The sequence below is a fragment of the Beta vulgaris genome, chromosome 9 (genome assembly GCF_026745355.1).
Source record: "Beta vulgaris subsp. vulgaris cultivar EL10 chromosome 9, EL10.2, whole genome shotgun sequence".
NCBI lineage: Eukaryota > Viridiplantae > Streptophyta > Magnoliopsida > Caryophyllales > Amaranthaceae > Beta > Beta vulgaris.
In genome coordinates, this window is record NC_079210.1 from 11076798 (window position 1) to 11083985 (window position 7188).

Sequence of the window (7188 nt, forward strand, 5' to 3'; positions counted from 1 at the left end):
TATGTATTTAAATATTATTAGGTTGTAGTTCTTGTATTTTCAGATCTATAATGGTCTTGTATACTTCTCTTTGTTTATATGTTTTGATTAATGTTCTTGTATACTTCTCTTTGTTTATATGTTTTGATTAATGTTCTTGTATACTTCTCTTTGTTTATATGTTTTGATTAATGTTCTTGTATACTTCTCTTTGTTTATATGTTTTGATTAATGTTCTTGTATACTTCTCTTTGTTTTGATTAATGTTCTTGTATACTTCTCTTTGTTTATTTTGATTAATGTTATTCTTGTATGCTTCTCTTTGTTTATTTTGATTAATGTTCTTGTATACTTCTCTTTCTATTTAATTTCTTGTATTTTCATCTTTGTTTTGATTAATGTTCTTGTATACTTATTGTATACTTCTCTTTGTATATTAGTTTTTGTTCCTTTTTTTCATTTTCGTTTCATTCTTTTTATTGTTTTGGGTTTAGTATTTTCGTTTCATTTCTCTTCTCTTCTGTTTAATTTCAGAAAATGTGAGATTATGAGTAAAAAAATGACAAAAAAAAATTTTTTTTTTTTTTTTTTTTTGGTAGGAAGGGCTGCGCTAGTTAGGAAAAAGCGCAGCCCTTCTAGCCCAGAAGGGCTGCGCTTTTTCTTAACTAGCGCAGCCCTTCTGGGCTTAAGGGCTGCGCTTTTCTAGCGCAGCCCTACTTAAAAAGTGAAGGGCTGCTACTGAAAGGGCTGCTGTCAAAAAGCGCAGCCCTACATGCCTTTTTTAGCGCAGCCCTTCTTCATTTTTCCACTAGTGTTTGCTGAGTTAATGCGTAGTGAATTTGAAATGAGTATGATGGGAGAGTTAAACTTCTTTCTCGGTTTGCAAATCAAGCAAACTGAAAAAGGAACAATGATCCATCAACAAAAATACGTAAAGGAATTATTAAAAAAATATGGACTGGATCAAGCAAAATCAAACCATACTCCTATAGGAACAGGTACAAGGTTAGATGAGGATCAAAGTGGTAAGTCCGTAGATCAGAAACTCTATAGAGGTATGATTGGTTCCTTACTTTATCTAACTGCTAGTAGGCCTGATATATTCTTAAATGTTGGTTTATGTGCAAGATTCCAATCAAATCCTAAGGAATCCCATTTGACAACTGTCAAAAGGATTCTTAGATATTTGAAAGGAAGTGATGATCTTTGTTTGTTCTATCCTCAAAGTGACATCTTTGATCTAGTAAGCTATTCCAATGCTGACTATGCTGGAGACTTGGTGAATCGCAAAAGCACATCGGGTATTGTCCAGTTCCTGGGATCAAGCTTGGTTTCTTGGAGCTCAAAGAAACAGAACACTGTTGCTCTCTCCACAGCAGAAGCTGAATACGTGGCAGTTGCAGCATGCTGCTCTCATGTATTATGGATCAAGCAACAGGTACGTGACTTTGGCATAAAATTTAAGTGTGTTCCTATATTCTGTGACAACACTAGTGCTATTTGCATTTCCAAGGATCCAGTTCATCACTCTAGAGTCAAGCATATTCACATTAGACATCATTTCCTAAAAGACAATGTAGAGAAGGGATTAGTCAAAGTTGATTTTTGTCCTACTGAAAATCAAATAGTTGACATATTGACTAAACCTCTATCTAGGGACAAGTTTGAAAAGATACGCTTGGAACTAGGAATGATTAAAATTGTTTAAATGTACACATGATGTTGATTCCCCCTAAATTGGTTCTTACTAAGTATGTCCTGCAACCTTCATGAATTAAATTTCATACACCTAGGGTCAAGTATAAGGACTCACATATGTGTCTGAATATTACCCTTAGTGTCCTTGCACATATTTGGTACGTATGTAGTTTGTATATTATGGACACATTTTTATCATATGCAAGAGTAAATTTTTTTTCTTTTTCCATTTTCCTAATTTACCTCCAAATTTCCTTGTTTCTTTTTCTTTTCACACCTTTCCGTCCAAAATTAAAAACATTAATCTGAATTATGGCCAAAATTACGCGTTCAATTAATCTAATGTTAAATGAAGAAACTTCATTAATTGCCTTCCAAAAACCCATAAACCGTTTCATTAAACCTAACTCTCCATTTCTATTTCACACGGAATCATGATTACATTATAAACCCAACCCATCACATCACTGACCCCTCATAATTTCCCTCTCACATCAACTCACTTGTCTCTCTCTCTCTCTCCTCTTTCTCATCTTCAACCTCACACCAAAACTCTGTCACCATGTTTTCCAAAACTCAAAATTCCGGTGATCATGAAAATTTCCCAAGAGAGAAAACACCATCCCATGATGAATTAAGTGCTCAAGAATCATCCAAGAACGAGGCAGATTCTACCGGGTCAAAATCGGCATCCTCTGCTCCTGTTTCTCTCTCTCCGAAAAAGGAAGAAGGTGAAAATGAGATTGAAAGCGATCAAGAACAAGAGATTACTGTACCTACAAAACGAGGTAAGAAAACAAAATCTTCACAATTTCTTGTGGGCTTTTGCATAGACATTGCATGGTGCAAAAAGTCTAAGTGGAATGAGTTATTGAAAATTTTGAAATTTCAGAAATGGTTAAAAAATGTTAGCATAGATGAGGGTCTTTATGAAAAGGAGATGAAAGCTTTTTGTTCTGGGTTTACCATAACTGAGGGTGTCTGTGTGTCAATTGTCAATGGGTCTGTAGTTACCATTACTGAGAAGAAACTGGGGGAATGGTTTGATGTTCCGAATGAGGGTTACAAGGACTACATTAAGGGTAGGGCTAAGCTGAACATAAATGGAGTTTCTAATGCTCAAATTCTTGCTTTCTTTAAGGGCAATTCCAATGCTTTATCTTTAGATCAAAAAGAATTGTCTCCCTTTCATAAGTTGCTATTTCTATTGGTTTGGCGTTTCATTTTACCCCATTCCTCAAAAAGAACCCAGGCAAGTCTAATGGATCTTTCCATTATGTACAACCTTGCTGAAAACATAAAAATCAACCTTCCCTCCTTGATAATTTCACATCTCTCTCACTGCATTACCCATAACACCAAAGTTGGTTATGGCAATCTTCTTTCCTCTGTTTTCAAACAATGCAAAGTTAAACTGCCTACCAGTCCCTCTTTTTCTCTTGAGCCAGAATATTATCTTACAAAAGAAACTCTGACTAGGCTAAGCTTGAGGTTGGTAAATGGGAAGATAGATTTTGAGAGAGAAGAAACTCCTGTGAAGGTTGAAGTGGGTAGTAAGAGGAAGTTGGATGAAGAAGGGGTTCCCAGTGGGTCTGTCAGGAAGAGCCAAAGGTTGGCTGGGTCCAAGTTCCAAAAGGAGCAGGATCAAGGTGACACAGTCTTTATTCACCTAGATTCTGATCCTGTCCCTTCTATTGCTGTGGATTTTTCGTTACTGTCTACAACTGGGCTTAACAAGCTACCCCGGGAAATTCAGGACTCCTTGACCCTTCTGCACACCAGGATCAATGCCATTGAAGCTACTGTCAATGTTCTGGATTCTCAGCAGCAACAACAACTGCTTGCAATCAAGAATAATGATACTGGGATCAGGAACAAGGTGGATGGTGTGCTCTCCGAGATAGATTCTGTGGTCTCCTCTCTCTTCAAAAGAACCAAACCCTAACTTCTCTTAACTTTGGAACAAATGAACAAGTTTTTTTTGGCTGTAATTATTAAACAATCTTTTGGATTTATCTTCTTATGTCCTTCTGAGACACATGAAGTACTTTTAATTTCCCTTTAATTTCTTCACTTTCTTTTGCCTTACTCTGCATATTGCGTAATTATTGTTGTCTATAATGTTTCTTTCTGCATGCCTATTCTGTTTGTGTGTTTGGATGGCTAATATTATGAGATAACTGTTTTAGCAACTTGCTTGTTGCCTAGAATGTTGACTCTCTAGTGCTGCAGGTACAATACTTGGTTTTGATAACGACAAAGGGGGAAGAGATATGAGTGTGTCCAAAAAAAAAAATTCTTAGTTCCTATGTATATTTACAATTCACCCCCCCTCTTGTAGTTGCTTAAATGTTCGTCCAAGTTGTAGCAGATAGGGGTAATGTTGATAAACATGTGGAGCAGCTAGTCACTCATGATAAGAGTGATCATTATCACCACATTGTTTCTGAAGCACCACCATCTTTAATACCAAATGAAGAGGCACCTAGCATGGCTTGAGAGCGTCCTATGAGGACAATTTTGGGAAACCCCCAAACATGTATGATTTTGAAGATATGGTGGCTTATGCACTGCAGGTTGCTAAGGAGGTGGATGTCTATGAGCGATCCACATATAGCGAAGCAGTTACATGTACAGGGTCCACCCATTTGCTGCAATGGGAGATGAGATGGAGTCACTTCACAAGAATGAGACTTGGGAGCTTGTGCCTAAGCCTCTAGGGAGAAAAATTGTTACTTTTAAATGGATTTTCAAGAAAAAGGAGGGGATAACATCTGCAGAGGGGGTCAAGTATAAGGCTCGACTGGTTGCAAGAGGGTTCACACAAAAGGAGGGTGTAGACTACAATGAGATTTTTTTGAAATATAGTCAAACATACTTCCATCAGGGTGCTACTAGCAATAGTTGCACATATTTTGAGCTTGAGCAGCTAGATGTGAAAATAGCTTTTCTACATGGAGAGTTGGAGGAGGAGATATACATGGCTTAACCAAATGGTTTCCAGGTTCCAGGAAAGGAAAACAATGTTTTTAAGTTGAAGAAGTCCTTATATGGGCTAAAGCAGTCTTCAAGGTGGTGGTACAAGAAGTTTGATAGCTATATGATGAAGCTAGGCTACAACAGGAGTTCATATAATTGGTGTGTGTATCACAACAAGCGGACAGATGGATCTTTAATCTACTTAGTGTTGTATGCAGATGATATGTTGATAGTTGCTAGGAACAAGTCGGATGTTCAGGAGTTAAAAGAGCTTCTTAGTGCTGAATTTGAAATGAAGGATTTGGGTGCAACTCGGAAAATTTTGGGTATGGAGATTTATAGGGAGATGGATCAGAAGAAGATTTTATTGTCACAGAAAGGCTACATTGAGAAGATATTGTCAAGGTTTGGCATGTCAACAACAAAACCTATAAATAATCCAAGTGCTTCCAATAGTCATTTGTCCATTGCGTTTGCACCTAAGTCTGCTGAGGAGAAAGAGTACATGAGTCGGGTTCCTTATGCTAGTGTAGTAGGGAGCTTGATGTATGCTATAGTTTGCACTAGGCCGGATCTTGCTCATGCAGTTAGTGTTGTAAGTAGGTTCATGGGTGACCCTAGTAAGGGGCTTTGGCAGGCACTCAAGAGGATCTTTCGGTATCTTAGAGTTACGTCAGATGTTTGTCTCATTTACGGAGGTGATATGACATGTTTAGTTGCAGGTTACTCTGATTCTGATTATGCTGGGGATGTTGATGGTGGGAGATCTATGACATGTTATGTGTTCACTCTTGGTGGCTCTCTTCTGAGTTAGAAAGCGACTTTGCAGCCTACAATAACTTTGTCTACTACTGAGGCGGAGTATATAGCCTTGACAGAAGCAGCTAAGGACGGAATCTGGTTAAAGGGGCTAGTCAGTGATTTGGGTCTACATCATGATCAAACGACAATTTATTGTGACAGCTTGAGTGCGATATGCTTGGCCAAAGATCAAGTTCAGCATGAGAGGACTAGGAATAATATATAGATGGCAGGTATCATTTTCTAAGAAGTGAGACAACAATTAAAGTGAAGAAGGTAGGTACATCTAATAATCCTACTGATATGTTCACCAAGCCGGTTTCACATAGTAAGTTTCAACATTGTTTGAACTTGCTCAATGTTCATGAATGTTAGTTGCCCTTATGGGGCAAATCTAGGGTCTTTAGGGACTAATTTAGTCTGGTTGTCTTTCGGGATAAATCTATTCGCATGGAGAATCTAGGTGTTGTGATCAATGCATCTGTTTTCTGGTTTATTGTTAGAGGATTCAAGTCAAGGTGGAGATTTTTAAGAATGTCTTGAATCTGTTCGATGAAATGCGGTCAAAATAGAGTTTCGCAGGGGTCGCCCGATCGGGCCCGAGATAAAATTGTCAGCAGTTTGGTTGAGCAAGGCGCGGATGGCGTCGGGGGTATTCGCCCGATCCGGGGCCTTATCGAACTACGACTGTGCGTGATCGTCCGATTGGGCCCACGTGCATTATGGGGTTTGGGAAAATACCGCCTAATCGGGCGGATGTTACCCGACCTGATCGCATGGTGGTGGGTTTTGACATGGAAATGCATTTTTAGACGCAGGATATAAATAGGTGTTGAACCTAATTGTTTTATGCCACAAATTAAGTCTAATTCACTCTATAATATGGTTTTCCTCATATATTAAAATATTCTCTCTCTCTGTCAAAGGACGTAGCCAAATTGGTGAACCACGCAAATCTGTTATGCGTTTTTTTTTGTTTCACATTCGGTTATTTATTTGTTTCTCACGTTTGTTAGAATAATACAATTAGTATTGTATCACTGAAAAAAGAAATAGGTCTGCCTTTGGCCTAGATCAATTTTAAAATTAAATGGAATCTCTATCGTTCTGCTTAAAGAATCCAATATGAAACTTCATACACCTTAAAGTTCATAGGACGAACAGAGATTTTTTGAGGCCCTTATACTCATTATGCCTAGCATTGAATAGGCTGGGTATTTACCCACTAGTGGGTCCGACGGCATAGGTCTCAACGCAGAGGACCTAGAACTGATCTGCGTCGTATGTGGATACGACGCAGATGTTTTAGCTATTTGCGTCGCACGTTGTATATGGTGCGACGCAAATTGGTGTTCCCAGCCCGTACAAACTACAGGATATAAGGGGATATAAGGGGAATTTGCGTCGCACATAGCACGGGGGGCGACACAAATCAGTCATCTGCGTCGCACCTTGCGCCATGTGGACGCAAATGACCTAATGTAAAAAATAAAAAAACGCAGTACCAAAGCATGAATGCTTTAGTAATGCATTCAAGGAAAAAGAAACGAGACAAAAATTAAAAGAACCAGATCTAACCAGTGAAACCAATGACGATAATTAAAAAACGAGATAATAATTAAACCAAATCTAACATACAACAAAAAACGAGATCTAACAGAAACGAAATGAAATTAAACAAAATAATAATAACCAGTGAACCTCAAGGGTACAAATTGTATTGCGTCGAAT